Here is a 21,636-nt window from a genome sequence, read left to right as displayed (position 1 = left end):
CACTTCTGCGATGGAAGGGTGGAAGTCACTGTGCCTCAAGTATGCTGATAAGAAATAAGCATATACATTTTTGTCCAAATTAATGTATGCTTGAAATGTCATCTTAATAAGAAATTGTAATTAGCTAGTCATGTAATAGATGCTTCATTCCCAAGTCAGCTGGTCAGATGGTGTCGTGCAATCTTTGATTTGCTAATGCTGTGTGTGTCTTGTCTGATCTTACAATATTGGAAATATTGGCTACTTCAAGTGGAAATACTTCTGAAGGAAAATCTGCCTCTGTCTCAGCTGTCAGAAGTATGAATATGTGTGTGCCTCTGCATAAACCGTAGTGACACTGGATTATGTGTTAATGAGAGAGCTGCTTTTACTATATGACCTAGAAGTAAAGTAAAATGATGCTTCTTGCTTTTTCAGTTGTCCTCTGAGATGATTAGCTCTGTGGTATAGGAGTCCCATCCACCTATTCCCAGTCATATCAAATAGTTCTTATTTTGCTTTGACTTCCATATAGCTCCTCTAGATACCCTCTCCTTCTCTGTGTGTTAATAGATAGATAAATGTAAAATGATGAGAAGAAAAAAATTGCTTTGTCTGGGCTCTTAGGCACATTTCACATTTAAAAAAATACCATATACAAGGCCAGTAGCTTATTCAAATCCAGAAAACTGCCAACCAGAAAGTTCAATAATACTTTACTGCTTCCACACATGCTAGCCCTTAGCATGCCCCTACGTCACTAAAAGTCTGGGCAAAAAGGTGGTGCTTGCCGTGGGGTCTGAAGGTCAACAGAGTCACACTGTTTCAGCCCAAGGTAAGGAATGAATTTCAAAGCTCCAGGCTCCTCCCAAGGAATAGTGCTGGTAGATTCTGCTCTTTCATAACAAGGGGGCTGTAGCTTAAACATTTCTGCTGATATCACCTGTAGTAATATAAAAGTCAGCCTCTTAAGCAGACCAGTCCCAATCCACTCAAGGCATAATAGGTTTAGACCTACAACTTATTCCACCTGGAAGCCAATAGACCTCCAGTCCCTGTCAGAGGTGCTGGAACAGGTTGTATAGTGAGGGTGCTGAGAGCCATTGAACCAAACTTTGAACCCCGTACATAATGGAAACCACAAGGCAGGGGGTGTGGCAGCACCCCTAATTCCAGGATGTCTGGTCCCTGATTCAGCAAGCCAGGGAAGCATTTGTTTAAGCATGTGAGTGGTCTGAAGAGAACTATGTGCTTAAGTATTTTGTTGGATCAGGGCTTCAATGCTGATGTTAAACCACTGGTGTCCTACTGTTGGTGACATACCGCACATTTCTTACCAAGCAGGTTGCCCCAGTTCACACTAGCTTCCATTACTGGGCTGTTTTATAGTGTAGTCTCCTATAGAGTATGTTGTGGTAGTCTAATTTTGAGCCAATAAAGGCATGAATCTGTATCTTTAAAAGGCCATAGGCCAAGTGGCGCTTACAAATTGGAACCTGATAGAACGGCTGCTACCTCCTCTGAAAAGAACTGTTGGCTTTGGCATTATCTCTGGATATAATAATACCTAGTTCTTATACAGTGCTTTTCATCAGTAGACCTCAGCAGACTTTATAAAGGAGGTCAGGATCATCCTCATTTTACATGTGGGGAAACTGAGGCACAAGGAGGTGAAGTGCCTTGACCAAGGTCACCCAGCAGGACAGTGTCAGAGCTGGGAATAGACTGAGGTCTCCTGAGTCCCATTGTGATGCCTTATCTATTAGACCACATTGTTATTGCTAGTATAGTGCCCAAATAGTGTAATGCAAAAACAGCATGGTGAAATGTCTACTGCACCTTTTGTTCTGCACTTCACACTTAGGACATGTCTACACTTACCTCTGGAGCGATCAATCCAGCGGGGGTTGATTTATTGCATGTAGTGAAGACGCGATAAATCGACTGCCGAGCGCTCTCCCGTTGACGCCAGTACTCCACTGGAGCGAGAAGCGCAGGCGGAGTTGACAGGGGAGCATCTGCAGTCCACCTACCACAGTGAAGACACCATGGTGAGTAGATGTAAGTACGTCAACTTCATCTAAGTTATTCACGTAGCTGAAGTTGTGTAACTTAGATCGATTATCCTCCCCCCCCGTCCCCAGGGTAGACCAGGTCTCACTGTCCTTTACTTGGTTAATACAGTTTAATAACTCTGTTCACAACATGGCACTCTGGTTCAAACAAATGGAAAGATCATTGCGGAACTGCAAGTTGGAAGCAGATGATTGGCAATGATTTGCTTTGTCAGTTGAAGAAAATCCAAGTGCATGCTGCGTGGACACTGCGCATAATTATTTCCCCATCAACTGACATATGTTTGCCAGAACATACACTACTGCCTTATGCTAGTCATTCTTAGGCATATCATGCCAATCAAACTTGGAGATGGTTTTTGTGTAGCATGTAATGTCAAAATATTAGAAATATTTTTTTCTTTTGAAGACTAACATCCCCACATCCTTGAGTTGTCATTTTTTGAAGCTAATAGCACATGGCTTGAACAACCTGCAATCAATAAGTGCCAGTGCTACAGATCTTTTTTTTTTAAGCTACAAAATGCTGTTGGCATTAGTATAACCGTGTTCGCAACTTTATTTATCGGCGGCTTTCCTATAGTGCTCATCTCTGTAGCAGCAGAGCACCTCACAAATAACGGCTGTTACTCTGAAACAAATGTTAATGAATTTCTCACCATATCATGTAGGCAGCACAGAGAGATGTCATGCACAAAACCACACAGGAATTAATGATAGAGCCAGAAATGAGCCCAGATTGCTGCAGATCCTGTCCAGTGTCTTAACCACATGACTGACTATCTTCTAACAATGTCATTTATTGTATCTAGTTATCTAATTTTCCACATAACGCTAACATACATTAAAATAACTTCCCATGAATCTAAAACAGAGAGAAAGAGAGAGATGGACAGAAGCGGGCTTACCAAATGGAGCAGATCTTATGGTACAAAGAATCTTATCTTCAGTGTGGAAGAGTATGTCATAGTTCAAACAGTAATTATGAGTTTATGGCAGCAGTTACTTGGTGACATTCTATGGCCTGTGTTATTCAGGCAGTCAGACTCACTAGATGATGATAATTCGTCTCTTCTGGCCTTAAAAATCTGTGAACCCATGGCTGTAATCATTTATGTAATAATCCCAGTGCCCACCTGGGTTGGACCTGGATGTTGTAGTTTGGTTATGCTAATTTTGATGGTTTCTTCAATTTAATGGCCAACTTCTTCAACCCATGGGATGCTGCTGCTTATTCGTTTTTCTGAGCATTTTTGGAGATGTCACTGAGCAGCAAAGCAGCTGAAACAGAGGAAATTGGCAAATGCCACTTGAAGGAGTGAAACTTGGAATACTACAGAAAGCTCATCAGATATTGGCTCTGCCATGTGTTGTGATTGCTTAGTTGATCTATGAATGTGTATCATATGGCAAGAGTTGTATTTAGCAGGTACAAGGACAGAGAAGAGAATGAAAGGAAGGAGAGTTGTCACTAAGGTACTGTCCAGCATGCAGAATCTTTTATAACTTGCCTAAGTTGATGAAAACGATCAAAAAAAAATGTCTTGGAATGACAATATTTTTCTCTCATATCTTTGCTCTTTAAATAGGTTTTTATTAAAAACAAAAATAAAATAAAATAAAATAAAATAAAAAAAAATATATATATATATACACAACCTCTCCCCTCTAGTAAACCTAATGATTTTTAGCAAACACAAAACCAGGGATAATTGAAACTTTTATAACCAGGAGGGAAATCTGAGATTTCAGGGTGACCAGACAAAGCTGCACGTGACAAGCTGATATTCACAGAAGTATTTGGCTGTCTCTAGTGTTCTACAGAAGTTTTTGAGGGGTAACAGGAAAAAATAAGTATGAATGTTTGTGGAAAACCAATACAGAAAGTTATGACTATAGTTTTTATTCAAATATTTGCAAATACCATTTTTGCATTATTTAGCCAGCTCTACTTGATGTATCAATAGTAGGGAGTTATGGACATCCTTTAGTCTGATTTAAAAAAAAAAAGCCTGGTAAATCTCCCAGTGTTTGAAATTAGACTTTTGATAATACAGAAAATTTGTAAATTATGAGCTCTTTAAACATCAGGAAAGAAGGACCTTTTGAATTAAAGTGGAAATGTTTAGAACAGTTGAGCAGGGAGTACAATAACCTGACTCACATTGAAGTTAAAGCCAGAGCTTGCATGCTGGAAAAATACTTGCTAGTGTATCAGAGGTTTTCCTGCTGGCTCATTCACTATCAGGTTTGCTAGCTTCAGCTGATCTCCAGAGCTCCTATTCTGATTGGAACAACTGGAGAAAGTAGATATCTACATTCATTAGTGGCACTTTTCAGTCTGTTAAGGTTGTGTCACTAGATGCTGTCATGTTCCCAACTAATACTCGTGTTCTAAGTGGTTCATAAACAGACTGCAGGAATATGCTCTGAAGATGGTCTGCGTAGTCTCAGTGCTCAATAGAAATTTGAAAAATTTTCTTCAACCAGTTTGAACAAAGGGGAAGTCTGCTCAGTGTTTTTTAGTGCTGTGAGTTAATTTAGTTTTACCTATATGGAAAAGACCTTTAGAATGTAATACAGATGAAACCAATAGAGTTCTGCAGAAATTCCCTAAAACCTATAAAATGGAATTGAGAATTATCTCCCCTGTATATGTTTGTTTAGACATTTTATAGACTTCTGTAGCAGGGAAAAATTCACTATTAAATTCTATGCCTATAGGAACCATGTTATTCTCAATTACATTCTGCAGAACTTTTCATTAAAGGTTTTACCTAAATTTTAAGTTTTACCACCCACTCTTTGGTCCCTATTATGGCCTAGGTCCTGCAATTTGGTTTGCACTAAGCCCCATTGAAGCTAGTGGGGCTCTGTGGTGGCACAGTGATCTGCCTCTGCCTTGCCAGGGCAGGATTGGGGCCTATAAACCTTTCTGATATATAGGGCCCAAAACAGTACTCAAAGTGGGTGGGTGGGAGGGACAGGGGAAGTTAAATCATCACCTCTTTGTTTGATCATAAAAGTGATATGCCAGATTAACAAAAGGCAGCACCTTAGGTGCAGTATTTCCTAAAACACACTATGAAGTGGAAGTTTATTCTTTTTGTTGTTTTTAACATAAAGGGTATTGCAATACAGTAATTCAGGGGTCCATTTCCAGTCATGGTCATGGTGTTTTATTAAAGTCAACTAGTGCTGCTACTATGGAGGCCAAGGATGAAATCTCAGCTTCATTGACATCAGTGACAAAACTCCACTTGATTTCTGAGAAGCCAGGATATTACCCTATGTACTTAAACAAACAATGGAGAAAGTGCGCGCCTTACATCAATTGTGTGCTTCCTCCTGCTCCTTTAAAGTGCATTGTTGATTGTCTCTGGAGGGGAGTAGTCCTCAGTTAGAGAGGGAAGTTAGTTACCATATAGATTTAGGGATAAAGACCAGTGGAGGGAACCATTAGTCCCAGAAAGGCATGCAGAGTACTTCCCTCTTCCTGTTTGATAAATACACTACTTTATTATCAGTGTTTATAGCACTTGGACATGGGGCTGAATGCATCACTGTGGAAGCTATATGTGAGAATGGTAGAGGTATTGCTAGGTCATGTCTAGGTTTTTTTTGCAAAGTAGTCATCATAGTTGGGTGGCAGCAAAAGTGAGAAATTAGAACAGGCTAGTGCCTTTGAAAGAAAACCATGGTAGAAAATGGACAGGTAGGTGGCTGGGAGAGAGACTAGACTTGCAGGTGGTTGGAAATGTAAAACTCTGAAATAGTTTCAGAATAGGCTTAGGATATAAATCTTGCCACTGAATGGAAGCTTTCCTACCCTCAGACCCTTTAAAGCCTTGCCCATTTCTTATGTAAGCAGTGGCAAGCATAGCAGAAAAGGGGATGACAGAGATGATGTAATACTTTAAAAGGGACTTTCTTTCACTTTTGTTGTGAATTGAATTAGCGCTGATGAAGAGAGCACTTTCCTGTGTCCCCTGCCCTGCCCACCACACACACACTGCTGTTTCAGATTCAGAGTTAAACTCAGATTCAGAGTTAAACTCATCCACCACTATCATCCTCCTCCTGCTCCTGCCTCCAAAACAAAGGCTACACAGTTCTACCAAGACTGTTTTTCCTTCTGCTCCTGCCTACAAAACAAAGGCAGTGTGGTTCTACTAAGACTGCTGTGTTTCCCTAAAATAAACTGCAGTTTTTGAGCCCATTCCATGGGAAAATGTCAACAACAACTTTTTTTTTCTGTTGCCAAGCTCAACAATCAATAGGGCATTGAGTGAAGGAGGGTGGAAATTCATGACATCAGAAAGTGATTTGTGTGTGGCCAGAAATATTCCTGGAAGTAAAATAGTTCCAAGTAATTTTTCCTTTGCCCATTTTCTCCCATAATTTAGATCTTCCTGGGGTATCTAGCCTAGGATAACTTCTGTGCAAATATCTCTCTGCTTTTAAATGTCCATACTTTTCATTTCATTCTACTCAATTTATGAAAACTGGGTGACCTTGGAATGTTTCAGTTTCTTCCCTAAGATCAGAATAAATACTTCTGCAGAATAAAAAATGGAAATATGTTTTTTAGCCTTGACTTTTCAGTGTATAACCTTAATGTGTCTTTACCAGTGCTTCTAAGAACTCCAGAACAGAATTGTTTGAAATGGCTTCATTTTCTGCATTACCTTTTGACATTTGGGGGTTAATTGCTACTGAAGGTAGGTGTGTTATCAACAGGCATTTCTCCTCATTCATCTTCCATGTCTTATGTTCATGGTGATTAGTCAGAAAAGTTGTTATTGGATTTAAATGAAGTATATTGTACCTATCAAGCACTTTAGCCTCCCACAAGTACAGACCATAACTTTGAAATGGAAAGACACATTTTTGTGCTTGAATTTCTGCAAATAGATGAGTTATTCAAATTTGCAATTTACAGGTTTTTGTGAGAAGAAGTTTTCAGCAAAAAATGAAATATAGGATATTTTGCACTTTTATTATACCCCTTTTTATCCAAAGATTTCTAAAGCAGTTTAAACATATGAGTTAGTTATGTTTTCATACAAATAGCGTAACCTCAAGTGCAGAGAAGTTAAGTGACTTACCATCGTCAAAATCAGTAACAAAGTTGAGAATAGAACCCATGGGTCCTGAGTTCTAGTTTTCTGTTCCAATTATCTGATCTTACTCCCTCCAATCAAAATAACAAAATGGCATATTTTCATTCCAAGTACCAAACAAGGAAAGAAACCCCCCCACTATTTTTGGAGTCTGTCTTGGCTTTAATTCGCAAGTTTTCTTCCATTGACTCCATGCAAACCCTATCCCTTCTTCTCCCTTCTGACTTTGAATACATGTGGCTGTGATTCAGCTTGGTTTGCTTTATTTGTAAAACATTTTGAATGAAATATGCAGTCATCCATAAATAAGGCTTCAGTCTTGGAATAGTCAGGGTGAAAAACAGTAGAGTTCTGCCCTAGTCTAACCTTCGGCATATGCTATATTTTGCCTGAAGAAACTTTACATCTTGTTCTCCCAGGTTGCCAGGCATGTGAAAATTGGAAAGAAGAAATGGCCAGCTCACCAAATTATAAATACTGAACCTTGGCTTTTGCAAAGTGGCACGGAATACAGCTGCCTGTTGTGATGTATGGGAAATTAAAATTCTCATTCTTGGTCCAAAGATTAGAACAACCGCATAAAACGTATATAACTTGAAGTTCTTTTCATGTCAGACTGTAATATGAATGGCAATTATGCAGACTGAACCCAGACTCAGCATTATTTAAAATTGTGCTCACTGAACCTGGAAAGCATTATTGGGACACCATCAAAACACTCCCTGGAATATCATCAAGTAGCCTTGCAAATTTGAACATTTGGGAAGCATTTAGACTGTGTAGAGCTTCAAAAAATTTTCATGCATTATTTGCAAGTGAGTAATCTTTAATGGTGGAAAAGCTCAATCAAGTGTAGTGAAATCAGAAGGCAGAGGTAGTATGGGAGTTGATTAATCCTTCTGAAAAGGTGCAGTCACTGGATATATAGAAGAGAGAACTGGTTAGCTTTCAGGCTGTGTCCACTGAGATAGAAAAGGTAGTTTTATTGGCTTTCCTCTGCAATAGCAGAGTAGTCCTACTTATGCCAAACCATGGTTTTCAAACTGTATCAGGGCCAGCTTCATATGCTAAAATTTACAACATCTATTTGGCCTCGTCTAACACAAGTATTGTAAAGGAGTTTGTGGTTGAGTTCAGGATCCTCACAAAAGGAAGAAAGGAGAGTAGCAAAATACAGACCCTGGACTTCAGAAAAGCAGATTTAGACTCCCTTAGGGAACTGATGGACAGGATCTCTTGGGAAGCTGATATGAGGGGGCAAGAAGTCCAGGAGAGCTGGCTGTATTTTAAAGAAGCCTTATTGAGGGTGCAGGAACAACCATCCCGAAGTGCAGAAGGAATAGCAAATATGGCAGGCGACCAGCTTGGCTTAACAGTGACATCTTTGGTGAGCTTACACTCAAAAAAGGAAGCTTACAAGAAATTTGGACATTTGGACAGATGACTACAGAGGAGTATAAAAATATTGCTAGAGCATGCAGGGGTATAATCAGGAAGCCCAAGGCACAATTGGAATTGCAGCTAGCAAGAGATGTGAAGGGTAACAAGAAGGGTTTCTACAGGTATGTTAGCAACAAGAAGAAGGTCAGGGTAAGTGTGGGACCCTTACTGAATGGGGGAGGCAACATAGAGGCAGATGATGTGGAAAAAGCTGAAGTACTCAATGCTTTTTTTGCCTTGGTCTTCACAGACAAGGTCAGCTCCCAGACTGCTGCACTGGGCAACACAATATTGGGAGGAGGTGAGCAGCCCTCAGTGGTGAAAGAAAGGTTAAGGACTACTTAGAAAAGCTGGACATGCACAAGTCCATGGGTCCAGATCTAATGCATCCAAGGGTGTTGAGGGAGTTGGCTGATGTGATTCAGAGCCATTGGCCATTATCTTTGAAAATTCGTGGCAATTGGAGGAGGTCCCAGACGATTGGAAAAAGGCAAATATAGGGCCTGTATTTAAAAAAGGGAAGAAAGAGAACCCAGGGAACTATAGATCGGTCAACCTCACTTCAGTCCCCGGCAAAATCATGGAGCAGGTCCTCAAGGAATCCATTTTGAAGCACTTGGAGGACAGGAAGGTGATCAGGAACAGTCAACATGGATTCACCAAGGGCAAGTCATGCCTGACCAACCTGATTGCCTTCTATGATGAGATAACTGGCTCTGTGGATATGGGGAAAGCAGTAGATGTGATATATTGTGACTTTAGCAAAGCTTTTGATATGGTCTCCCACAGTATTCTTGCCAGCAAGTTACAAAAGTATGGATTGGATGAATGGACTATAAGGTGGATAGAAAGCTGGCTAGATTGTCGGGTTCAACGGGTAGTTGGCAGCTGGTATCAAGCGGAGTGCCCCAGGGGTCGGTCCTGGGGCTGGTTTTGTTCAACATCTTTATCAATGATCTGGATGATGGGATTAATTGCACCCTCAGCAAGTTTGCAGATGACACTAAGCTTGGGGGAGAGGTAGATACATTAGAGGGTAGGGATAGGTCCAGAGTGACCTAGGCAAATTTGAGGATTGGGCCAAAAGAAATCTGATGAGGTCAACAAGGACAAGTGCAGAGTCTTGCACAAAGGAAGGAAGAATCCAATACATGGCTACAGACTGGGGACCAACTGGCTAAACAGCAGTTCTGCGGAAAAGGACCTGGGGATTACAGTGGAAGAGAAGCTGGATATGAGTCAGCATTGTGTCCTCGTTGCCAAGAAGGTCAATGGCATATTGGGCTGCATTAATAGGAGCATTGCCAGCAGATCGAGGGAAGTGATTATTCCCCTCTATTCAACATGGGTGAGGCCACACCTGGAGTATTGCATCCAGTTTTGGTCCCCCCACTACGGAAGGGATGTGGACATATTGGAGAGAGTCCAGCGGAGGGCAGCAAAATTTATTAGGGGGCTGGGGCACATGACTTACGAGGAGAGGTTGAGGGAACTGCGGTTATTTAGTCTGCAGAACAGAAGAGTTAGGGGGGATTTGATAGCAGCCTTCAACTCCCTGAAGGGGGGTTCCAAAGAGGATGGAGCTTGGCTATTCTCAGTGGTGGCAGATGACTGAACAAGGAGCAATGGGGTCAAGTAGCAGTGGGAGGGGGGTCTAGGTTGGATATTAGGAAACACTATTTTACTAGGAGGGTGGTGAAGCACTGGAATGAGTTACCTAGGGAGGTGGTGGAATCTCCAGCCTTAGAGGTTTTTAAGGCTCGGCTTCCTGGCTGGGGTGATTTAGTTGGTGTTGGTCCTATTTTGAGCAGGGGATTGGACTAGATGACCTCCTGAGGTCTCTTCCAATCCCAGTATTCTATGATTCTATGAAAGGAGGGGAGATATTCATTCGAATGAGATGTGAAAAAACTGCTGGATTTTGAAAGTACATTTTAAATATGGACTGGGTAAAGAGTAGTAGTCCTTTCTTACTGGGTCATTTCTATTTTGCCAGACATTTTCTAGTTAGTTTTGAATATTCCAAGTAGCTACCCTAGTCGAAGCACTGGCAAGGTAGAACCAAGACTCCACCCCCTTGCACATGGGGGGTGGAATATGCCATCCTCTCAGAGACCGCTCTCCTCTCTGCATAGCTACCTGCTATCTGGTTAGCCAGTGCTAGGGAGTAAAGGGAAATGTAACCTATCCCTTTACTTCCTTGTACAGCCACCAAAATGGGCCACAGTCCAACACAGTAACAACGTATTTTGGTGGCTGTACAAGGAAGTAAACAGCAACAGTAATCCACATCATTTAGACTCTTTCATCTGTACTTGAAAAAAAGATAGGTATGTAACGATTTATCCAAATCATGCTTCACCTGTCCCAGATGTTTCAAGAAATAGGTAGGTTCATGTGCCATGCACAGCAATGAGCATTATATAAATGCCTGTAGACAGACGTAGTAGATTCATGCCTCAAGTAGCAGAGATTACGAAACTTGAAAGGGGAGGTTCATTCAGTCACTGAAGTTGAAAGTGCACCCGAAGATTTGTTTTCTTCATAAGCTTCCTTTGCCAAGGAATAAACGCAACAGACACTCAGGGTTAGAAAACATTGGAACCATTTGTAACTGCATAACTGCAATAATGCCCTGGAGTATTACACTTCCATTACTCCTCATACAGGGCACTATCTTCAGTGAAGCAATTGAAGCAGTAACACATACTGAATGTGGGCCAAGGTTGAGTAAGTGATGCTTCCCCTGGGTGCCTTTATTTGGGTATTAAGCAATATATCTGCAAGGGCTGTATGGCCAGTGAAGAGAGAGGCTCTTCGTTCAGAAGAGCCGGTGTAAATGCAGAAATAGAGAAATGTCTTTGTAGGCAGAGAGGATGCTACAAAAGGCGGATTCCAAGAGCAAACTCTGTTATAATTAGAAGCTCTTCAGAAAGTTTGAGGCTCCCAACTGGAATATTGAATACTATTTCTCATCTTTCAGGGAGAGGCTGCTTTTTGCTTAAATTCAGAAGCATAAGCCATGTATTCCATATGATTACATGCTGTGTGGGAGAACTATAAGTCAGTAAAATAGCATGAGACAACACAGTTTTTCCCATTAATTTTAATAAAATATATTCTCGCCACTGCTGCTCTCATGCAGTCAGTCCCCTTTTTCTCTAAAAATGGAGAGAAGTAGGGAGCAATACAGGCTGAGAATAAAGAAGGGACTGTATTTGTGTGGCTCTGTAGCTGAAGAGCCACGTGAAAGTGAAAGACAAATATTGATAAAGATGATATTTTTAGCTCAAGCTGACACTGTAATTAAGCATACTTTATTGCTGATGATTTACAATAAAGGCTTCTGGTAACTTGATAATAATTACAATTAAATATATAATACCCTAGAGGTATACTACCAACTTCTCAAGAGACAAAGTAAATAAACATAGACTTTCTGTCCTCTGAAGACATTCATACCGTAATGGGTGAAATAAATGATAAAGAAGAGTAACGAATAGCGCAAAGGATGCAGATCCAAGATTAGATGGACCTGATAATTAATTTTTAAAATTACTCATCTTGTGAATTCTGTGCATGCTTTAAAAGAGGCTGAATTATCACAGGTGCCAAAAGAGAGAGTGCTGCAGGTAATTAACAGAATTTCTTATCGATTCATAGATTAATAGATATTAAGGTCAGAAGGGACCATTATGATCATCTAGTCTGACCTCCTGCACAATGGAGGCCACCGAATCTCACCCACCCACTCCTGCGATAAACCTCTCACCTATGTCTGAGCTATTGAAGTCCTCAAATCATGGTTTAAAGACTTCAAGGTGCAGAGAATCCTCCAGCAAGTGACCCGTGCCCCATGGTACAGAGGAAGGCGAAAAACCTCCAGGGCCTCTTCCAATCTGCCCTGGAGGAAAATTCCTTCCCGACCCCAAATATGGCGATCAGCTAAACCCTGAGCATATGGGCAAGATTCATCAGCCAGATACTACAGAAAATTCTTTCCTGGGTAACTCAGTTCCCACCCCATCTACCATTCCATCACAGGCCATTAGGTCTATTTACCATTAATATTTAAAGATCAATTAATTACCAAAATCGTGTTATCCCATCATACCATCTCCTCCATAAACTTTTTAATCTTGAAGCCAGATAGGACTTTTGCCCCCACTGCTTCCCTTGGAAGGCTATTCCAGAACTTCACTTCTCTGATGGTTAGAAACCTTCATCTAATTTCAAGTCTAAACTTCCCGATGACTAGTTTATATCCATTTGTTCTTCTGTCCACACTGGTACTGAGCTTAAATAATTCCTCTCCCTCTCCGGTATTTATCCCTCTGATATATTTATAGAGAGCAATCATATCTCCCCTCAGCCTTCTTTTGGTTAGGCTAAACAAGCCAAGCTCCTTCAGTCTCCTTTCATAAGACCAGTTTTCCATTCCTCGGCTCATCCTAGTAGCCCTTCTCTGTACCTGTTCCGGTTTGAATTCATCCTTATTAAACATGGGAGACCAGAACTGCGCACAGTATTCCAGGTGAGGTTTCACCAGTGCCTTGTATAACGGTACTAACACCTCCTTATCTCTACAGGAAATACCTCTCCTGATGCATCCCAAGACCGCATTAGCTTTTTTCATGGCCGTATCACATTGGCGGCTCATAGTCATCCTGTGGTCAACCAATGTTCCAAGGTCCTTCTCCTCCTCCATTACTTCTAATTGATGCATCCCCAGCTTACAACTAAAATTCTTGTTATTAATCCCTAAATGCATAACCTTACACTTCTCACTATTAAATTTAATCCTATTACCATTACTCCAGTTTACAAGGTCATCCAGATCCTCCTGTATGATATCCCGGTCCCTCTCTAAATTGGCAATACCTCCCAGCTTTGTATCATCCGCAGACTTTATTAGCACATTCCCACTTTTTGTGCTGAGGTCAGTAATAAAAAGATTAAATAAGATTGGTCCGAAAACCGATCCCTGAGGAACTCCACTGGTAACCTCCCTCCAGCCCGGCAGTTCAACTTTCAGTATGACCCGCTGTAGTCTCCCTTTTAACCAATTCCTTATCCACCTTTCAATTTTCATATTGATCCCCATCTTTTCCAATTTAACTAATAATTCCCCATTTGGCAGTGTATCAAATGCCTTACTGAAATCTAGGTAAATTAGATCCACTGCGTTTCCTTTGTCTAAAAAATCTGTTACTTTCTCAAAGACAGAGATCAGGTTGGTTTGGCACGATCTACCTTTTGTAAAACCATGTTGTATTTTGTCCCATTTTCCATTGACCTCAATGTCCTTAACTACTTTCACCTTCAAAATTTTTTCCAAGTCCTTGCATACTACAGATGTCAAACTGACAGGCCTGTAGTTACCCGGATCACTTTTTTTTTCCTTTCTTAAAAACAGGAACTATGTTAGCAATTCTCCAGTCATACGGTACAACCCCTGAGTTTACAGATTCATTAAAAATTCTTGCTAATGGGCTCACAATTTCATGTGCCAATTCCTTTAATATTCTTGGATGAAGATTATCTGCGCCCCCCCATTTAGTCCTATTAAGCTGTTGGAGTTCCGCTTCTACCTCCGATATGGTAATATCTACCTCCATAGCTTCATTCCCATTTGCCATGCTATCATTATCCCTAAGATCCTCATTAGCCTTATTGAAGACTGAAGCAAAGTATTTGTTTAGATATTGGGCCATGCTAGATTATCCTTGACCTCCACTCCATCCTCAGTGTTTAGCGGTCCCACTTCTTCTTTCTTTGTTTTCTTCTTATTTATATGCCTATAGAACCTTTTACTGTTGGTTTTAATTCCCTTTGCAAGGTCTAACTCTACTTGAATTTTAGCCTTTCTCACTTTATCCCTACATGTTCTGACCTCAATAAGGTAGCTTTCCTTGCTGATCCCTCCCTTCTTCCACTCCCTGTATGCTTTCTGCTTTTTCTTAATCACCTCTCTGAGATGCTTGCTCATCCAGCTTGGTCTACAACTTCTGCCTATGATTTTTTTCCCCTTTCTCGGGATGCAGGCTTCCGATAGCTTCTGCAGCTTTGACTTAAAGTAATTCCAGGCCTCCTCTGCCTTTAGATCCATAAATTCTTCAGACCAATCCACTTCCCTAACTAATTTCCTTAATTTTTGAAAGTCAGCCCTTTTGAAATCAAAAACCCTAGTTGCAGATTTATTTTTGTTTATCCTTCCGTTCAGTTTGAACTGAATTAGCTCATGATCACTTGAACCAAGGTTGTCCCCTACAACCATTTCTTCTATGAGGTCCTCACTGCTCACCAAAACCAAATCTAAAATGGCATCCCCTCTAGTCGGTTCAGCAACTACTTGATGAAGGAATCCATCAGCTATCACATCTAGGAAAATCTGAGCCCTGTTGTTATTACTAGCACTTGTCCTCCAGTCTATATCTGGGAAGTTAGTCTCCCATGATCACGCAGTTTCCATTAGTATTTACTTCATTAAAAACATTAAAGAGGGCTCTATCCATATCCAAATTAGATCCCGGCGGTCTATAGCACACCCCAAGCACTATCACAGGGGAGGCTCTAGTAGTTTTCTTCCCCAGTGTGATTTTTGCCCAGATGGACTCTGTCTTATCCATTCCATCGCTTCTTATTTCTTTACAGTCTACCTCATCATTGATATACAATGCTACTCCACCACCTTTACCTTTATTTCTGTCTTTCCTAGACAGCACATACCCTTCAATAGCTGTAGTCCAGTCATGACTACTATTCCACATGTTTCTGTTATCCCTATAATATCTGGTTTCACTTCCTGCACCAGTAGCTCTAGTTCCTCCATTTTGTTACTTAAGCTCCTCGCATTAGTGTACAAACATCTTAATGTTTGCTGTTTGGCCTCACTCACATTCTTTACCTGATTAGGCACGGACATTCTACAGCCAGTATGACCTATTAGATTGGTATCCACACTGCCCTTCCTCATTATGTCCATTCTCCTACCCACGCCTGTATCCTTTCTTACTTTGTTTTCTTCCCTCTCAATGCTAAAATCCGGTGTGGAGATTACCTTGACATCTCCCAACCATCTCTCCCAGATTCCTAGTTTAAAGCTCTCTTGATCAGTTGTGCCAGCCTCCATCCTAGAAGTCTATTTCCTTCCTTACTCAGATGAAGTCCATCCTGAGAGAACAGCCCTCTGTCCATGAGTGCCTCCCAGTGGCCATACATCCCAAAGCCCTCCTTATAGCACCACTGCCTGAGCCATCTGTTGAGCATCATAATCTTGTCACCCCTTTGTTGCCCTTTTCTAGGAACAGGCAGAATCCCACTGAAGATCACCTGAGCCTCGATTTCCTTAAGTGTCTTCCCCAGCCTGGCATAGTCTCCCTTGATACGTTCCAGCGAGAATCTACCGGTATAATTTGTTCCCACATGAAAGATAATCAGTGGATTCTTTCCCGCTCCCTTTAGGATCCTTTTCAACTTCAGGTCTACATCCCGTATCTTAGCACCTGGAAGACAGCACGCCCTTCTATTCTCTGGATCTGCTCTGGTTACAGGCCTGTCTATTCTTCTCAGTAAGGAGTCCCCGATCACGTAGGACCTGCCTTTTCCTGGTGACGGTGCTATTCTCCAGTCTATCTCCCGTTCCCTCTGGCTGCAAGTTCTTTCCATTCCTATTCTCCCTTGTAATCCTCTTCAACCCATCCTGTATCCTCCTGGGGCTCATATTTGGTGTCGTCTCCATTGACTCTTCCCCTTTTCCTATAGAACTAGCTGCTCTTCTCTTCTTCCTTCAGTGACCACCTGCTGAGCCCCTTCTTCATTTTCCAATTCTGCAAACCTGTTCTTGAGCTCTATATCTCCTTCACTAGCCCGTCTTTTCCTCTGCCTGATTCTCTTAGTCACATGCTTCCACTGTCCACTTTCCTCATCCAGCAGTCTCCCCTCAGAATTCTTCAGTCCTGCTTCCATCTGCAGGTCTGAGGTTTTCCCTTCAGCTGCCTCATGTCTTTGCTCCATAATCCGCTCGAACCCCCTTCTAAACTCAACCAGACTTTCAACCTGCATCTCCAATCTTTGGATCTTTTCCTCCATCAGCTCTATCAGACGGCATTTCATGCAGACAAAACTTTTGGCCATAGCCTACATAACATAATGTTCATTAATATGACAATTAGGCTTCACCCACTAATAAAGCTCTTTGGAAAATATTTTTGTTATGAATTAAAAAGGCATTTTTACAAATATATGAGGCACCTGGGTGTTTGCTATGTTGTATGCCACTCTGTAGATAATGATATGCAGGGGAATGTACATGGCATTTGAGTATGCAAAAATCTTGTAATAATTTCTTGTTGTCTTCCTGCTTAGCACTGCATGCAAAGATTAATACCATTTTGGGCTGGTGTTAGATGTAATGTTTAGTAGCTTCATGTGCATTTAGCAGTTGTCTCCTAATATCGATTCAGGCTATTGCAATTTCCAAGTTCATTTTGTCCACAGTCTCCTTCTCTCTTCATTTTACTCAGAAGAATATGGTTGCATCTCTTGTTTAACATATTCACCTAAAGAGATGGCAAAGATGTATTTGGGTACTTGTGGGTCTACTAGTATATTGTTCCTATTTGCTTACATATATAGAAATCAAACAGTATCTGTTCAGGCTCTCTACACATTATTGCCATCTCATTTACATTTTTGACACTTGGGATACCCACGGAATATCAGATTAATTCTCCATTTACATATCTTCATTCAGTAAACCCTTACAGAAAACCTAATCATTTGGATTAACCCCCCATCCCCACCCCCAATTGTTGAGGGAAGTTAAAGACTGCTTATTGAAATGGATTTGGCTGCTAATTTCATGACGACCCTGTATTGTCTTTGAAATAACCTTGGCAAGATATATATTCCCTCTGTATACAATCTTTAATGGCTTCAAGGTTTGGTGGGTATCAAGTCACATGATCAGAAATTTTACTTAGAGTGTATACAAATGAGTGATATATTTTTTCCAATAGTCAATGATACTAGTCCAGATGGGTGAATAGGTGAAAATTCATATTCTGGAAAATTGTGATGCATGTCAGACGTTCTCCTATACTATGTGGGTGCTTCACAGCTAACAATAGACTGGGTTCAGAGAAAGGCACTTTTGCATTGTATTCCATGTTAGATAAGTGAATATAGATATGTTGGTAGCAAGTTAAAAACACAATGTACTAAACCGGTATTTGTCCGCTTGCTTGGACAAACTTGACCAACTAAGGCCCGAATTCAGCAAAGCACTCAATCGTGTGCTTAACTTTAAGTTTTAAACATTTTTTTTGCTTTTTTTTTTAAATAAAATTTAAAAGTATTGAAACATAGTTATTTTGAACCAAAAAATATCAAATCTTTTGTTTCAAAAAGTCAAAACAAAATATTTTGATTTTTGGGGGACTATTTTTATGACTTTTTTTTTTTTTTGGGACAAGTTGACAAAACTGAAGCAAATTCATGAAACATTTATATTGCTAAACCTGCTATTTTTAAAATATGTTTTGTACAAAAAACTTCACTCACCTCTCCTACTAGGCTGATGAGGGAATGGCGAGAGAGCCTATTTTACAAGGGAAGATTAAAAAAAACTTGGCTTGTCTAGCCTAGCAAAATGAAGGCTGAGAAGAGGATATTTGTGCTCTCTCTAAATCTGTGGGGTGGAGGGGCTAAGCACCAGGGAGGGCAAAGATCTATTTAAACTAAAGAACAATGTTGGCACAAGGACAAATGGATATAAACTGGCCATGAATAAATTTAGGCTGGAAATTAGACGAAGGTTTCTAACCATCAGAGTGAGGTTCTGGAGCAGCCTCCCAATAGATATAGTGGGTACAAACAACCTGACTAGTTTTAAAATGGAATTTGAGCAATTTATTAATGGGATTATATGAAGGCGTGGCTTGTGATATCAGGGGTCCAGACTCAGTGACCCAGGAGGTCCCTTCCAGTCCTCTGTTCCTTTCCTGGGTTGGGACCTCAATCCAGAAAGATTCTGAATGCAGTTCAGATATTTTTTCTTTATACAACCACAGGCCATGTATGATCAGAGCACAGTCCACATTTCCTAAAAGTAAATCTTTTAGACTTGAGTTAGTTCTTTCCTTTAACTTGGTCACCTATTTTTTTAAAATCACCTGCTGTTTAATGATTAACGAGGCAGCCTATTTCGGTAATCTTTTAGATGAACCAAAATTATGTTTTTCATTTTTAATTTAAAAGCGGCTCACTGGAGAGGAACATTCCCTCCCAGAGTATTTAAATTTCTGACTGTTTCAGACAGAAAGAGGGAATAAATGAGGAAAATGTCATCAAGTTTTCACATACAAATCCATTTATTTATCTTCATTATAAATTAATTTATCTAGTCTGCTTCAATTATAAATGTACATATATTTACATATATCACTGAAGTAGCTCAGTAACTCCCCAAACTGTATTAAGAATAACAATAATCAAAATGTTCTCTGCCTCCAGAAGTAACTTCAAAGGTAGCAAATTGCCGCCTCCTTCCCCTATCCCACCCCTGTACTCCCTTCCCAAATAATTCATCTTATCCTGAAGCTTGTAAGATATTTTTCTTGTATGCTGCTGAATTGGCCAAGGTTAATATCCTTACAGCTTATTAAGGTGAGACTGCAAGCTGCTGATAATACAGGACAAAGGATGCCAGCATGTAAGGTCATGGGGCCAAATTCTTCAGTCCTTACTAGGGCCAAACACCCAGGGACCACAGTGGATGTTTTGCCTGAGTGAAGAGTGTAGAGTTTAGACATTGGACTGTAAACTATGTACAGAACGTATCTAACTATTTGTAAACCACAATTTACAGTTAGTGTGGTATATACATAATTAGTATAATACTTGTGGCATATTGTCAGTAAACACATGCACATTGAACTGGAAATTTATGGCATTGAACTGGAAATTTATGAACAAAGATACATCATACTAAATGCTGAATCATAGAAATGTAGGGCTGGGCTAGATGAAACATCATCTAGTTGATCCCCCTATGCTGCGGCAGGACCAAATATACCTGTCAGGTGTTTTTCTAACCTGTTTGCAAAAACCTTCAGTGATGGGGATTCCATAACCTCCTTTGGTAACCTATTCCAGAAGAACAGATTCCTGAAGCTCCTCCCATTTTCATCCTAGCTAACATCATTTAGAGTATTTTTCCCATCAAAACCTGTTATCCCATTAAAGGGGAGCTATGACATTTTGGGGATCACCCAAACCAGTAATGGGTTCTGACACGACCTGCCCTATAATCTTGGGGTGCCTTAATGCTGTGCTGCTATGGCTCAGATCGCTGACACCAATAGCCTGCCCACAAGCATGAGGTCTCTCCCTGGCTTCCTCCAGCCTAATTACTCCTTGCAGAGTTACATCAATAGACCTTCCAGTCCTGAGTCTCCCCAAATCCATCTTCCTGAGTTCTTATTTACCAGACACTTGGACTGTTCCCCTCTGGTTCACCACCCTGGTTTGCAGGATTAGGCCTTTAGACACTGCAATGAGACTCCTTTGAAAGTAGATTTAAAAGCGGAGACATCCAGGTTTCCAACTCTAGGGGAAAAAGCAACTTAAAACATCAGACACTCCATTTAAAACTTTGAACAAAGTAAGGGTCATGTCTTTGATCCACATACTGGAGGGTCATGTCTTGATCCACATACTGATCTTCCGCTAATACTAATAGAGATTCTGTGTGTGGATTGAGGGCAGCATAGGGCCTTTATGATAGGAAACATCTAATGTCTCTTTAGAGATATTTCCATTGCTCTTGCTCTGATTAAAAAAGTAATTGTGTTATCCTGGTCAGGCATTTATGTTCCCAAACAATTACTACCCTTTCTTCACCAAATTCAATTTAAAGGACAAACAGGAGAATTCCTGCTTCGGTTAGTCATTGGATCTCAGTATATAAATAAAAATGATAGGCCAGATTATTCCCTGTTGTAATTCTAGTGGAGTTCACTGAGTTATATCAGGGATTGATTCATCCCAATATGTCCTATTTTAGTTTGAACGTTGTACTTAGTTGAAGTACAAGTCAAGAGGATAACCATAATTAAAAATGAGAACATCAAAAAGCTTTTGAAATTTTTAAAACCTAATTAAACATTTAGAAATGCAGTATAGAAACAAGGTTACAAAAGAGAAATTTGATTGTTTCTGCTGCTTGATGGAACATTTTAATGCTTGTGTAACTGAATGACTAATGAATTATTTGTAAATACAACAAAAGAAACAAAGGAACTATATACTTGATGTTCCATATTTATGTTAAATGGCCCCTCTCTCTGGGAAGACAAGGTTGTGCCAATACATTTTAGTGGGCAGTGCAGTGCAAAGGACAGTTTATACACCATCCTGCTCTGAGTACTGAAGAATTAAAGTACGTTTTATCCCCCTGCAAAACTGAGGATTGGAAAATAACTGCAGTTGTACAGCAAAGGTACAGACTTCTTCTACAGACCTTAGTTCTTTTCAAAACAACCATTTATTAAGAATATGGGAGAACTAATGAGAATAGTGGAATTTTGCACCAAATTATCCTTATACCAAGCTTCTCACCAACATAATCCACTTGCTCTCAAGGAAGATCAGATCTGCACCATGAGGTATGACACCTTCAGGAGCTTTGTGGGCTGAGTAGCAGCCTCAGGAGCTCTCCCTTCTGTATCTTGGCTTCAGGGGATTGATATCTCTTCCCTCCATCTGCTTGGCACAACCAATAGGATCAGACCACCATTATGTTTGCCCATTTCTCGTGCCTTTGTTTCATCTGATGTATTGCCTCTACTGTTCTGATTGGCTTTCATCATTGACTGATTGTTGGCCTGCTTGACTGCCGTCTTACTTGTGATTGCATCTTAACCAGCTCTTACCCCTATGCTACCAACATTGTTTTGTGGGCTGTTAATCACTAGTCACCTGCTCCCTTTCATTTTCCAATTCCACCTTCCCATTTC

General features: G+C 40.5%; 2 long non-coding RNA genes across 2 annotated transcripts in view; one reads left to right on the top strand and one right to left on the bottom strand.

Moving 5' to 3' along the window:
• LOC141990006 (uncharacterized) overlaps positions 1-21,636 on the top strand; it is a 403,850-nt gene that overhangs the window by 171,859 nt on the left and 210,355 nt on the right. The window lies entirely within an intron of this gene.
• Positions 1-21,636, bottom strand: part of LOC141990008 (uncharacterized) — a 107,157-nt gene that overhangs the window by 1,721 nt on the left and 83,800 nt on the right. Inside the window, exon 2 of the long non-coding RNA XR_012640043.1 lies at positions 1,861-2,008. This is a non-coding gene — a long non-coding RNA (uncharacterized LOC141990008). The remainder of the gene's footprint in view (positions 1-1,860; positions 2,009-21,636) is intronic.

This window comes from Natator depressus, chromosome 6 (assembly GCF_965152275.1).
Source record: "Natator depressus isolate rNatDep1 chromosome 6, rNatDep2.hap1, whole genome shotgun sequence".
Taxonomy (NCBI): Eukaryota; Metazoa; Chordata; order Testudines; family Cheloniidae; genus Natator; species Natator depressus.
The sequence above is the reverse complement of the archived record's forward strand: the minus strand, read 5'-3'. Positions and strand labels throughout refer to the sequence as shown.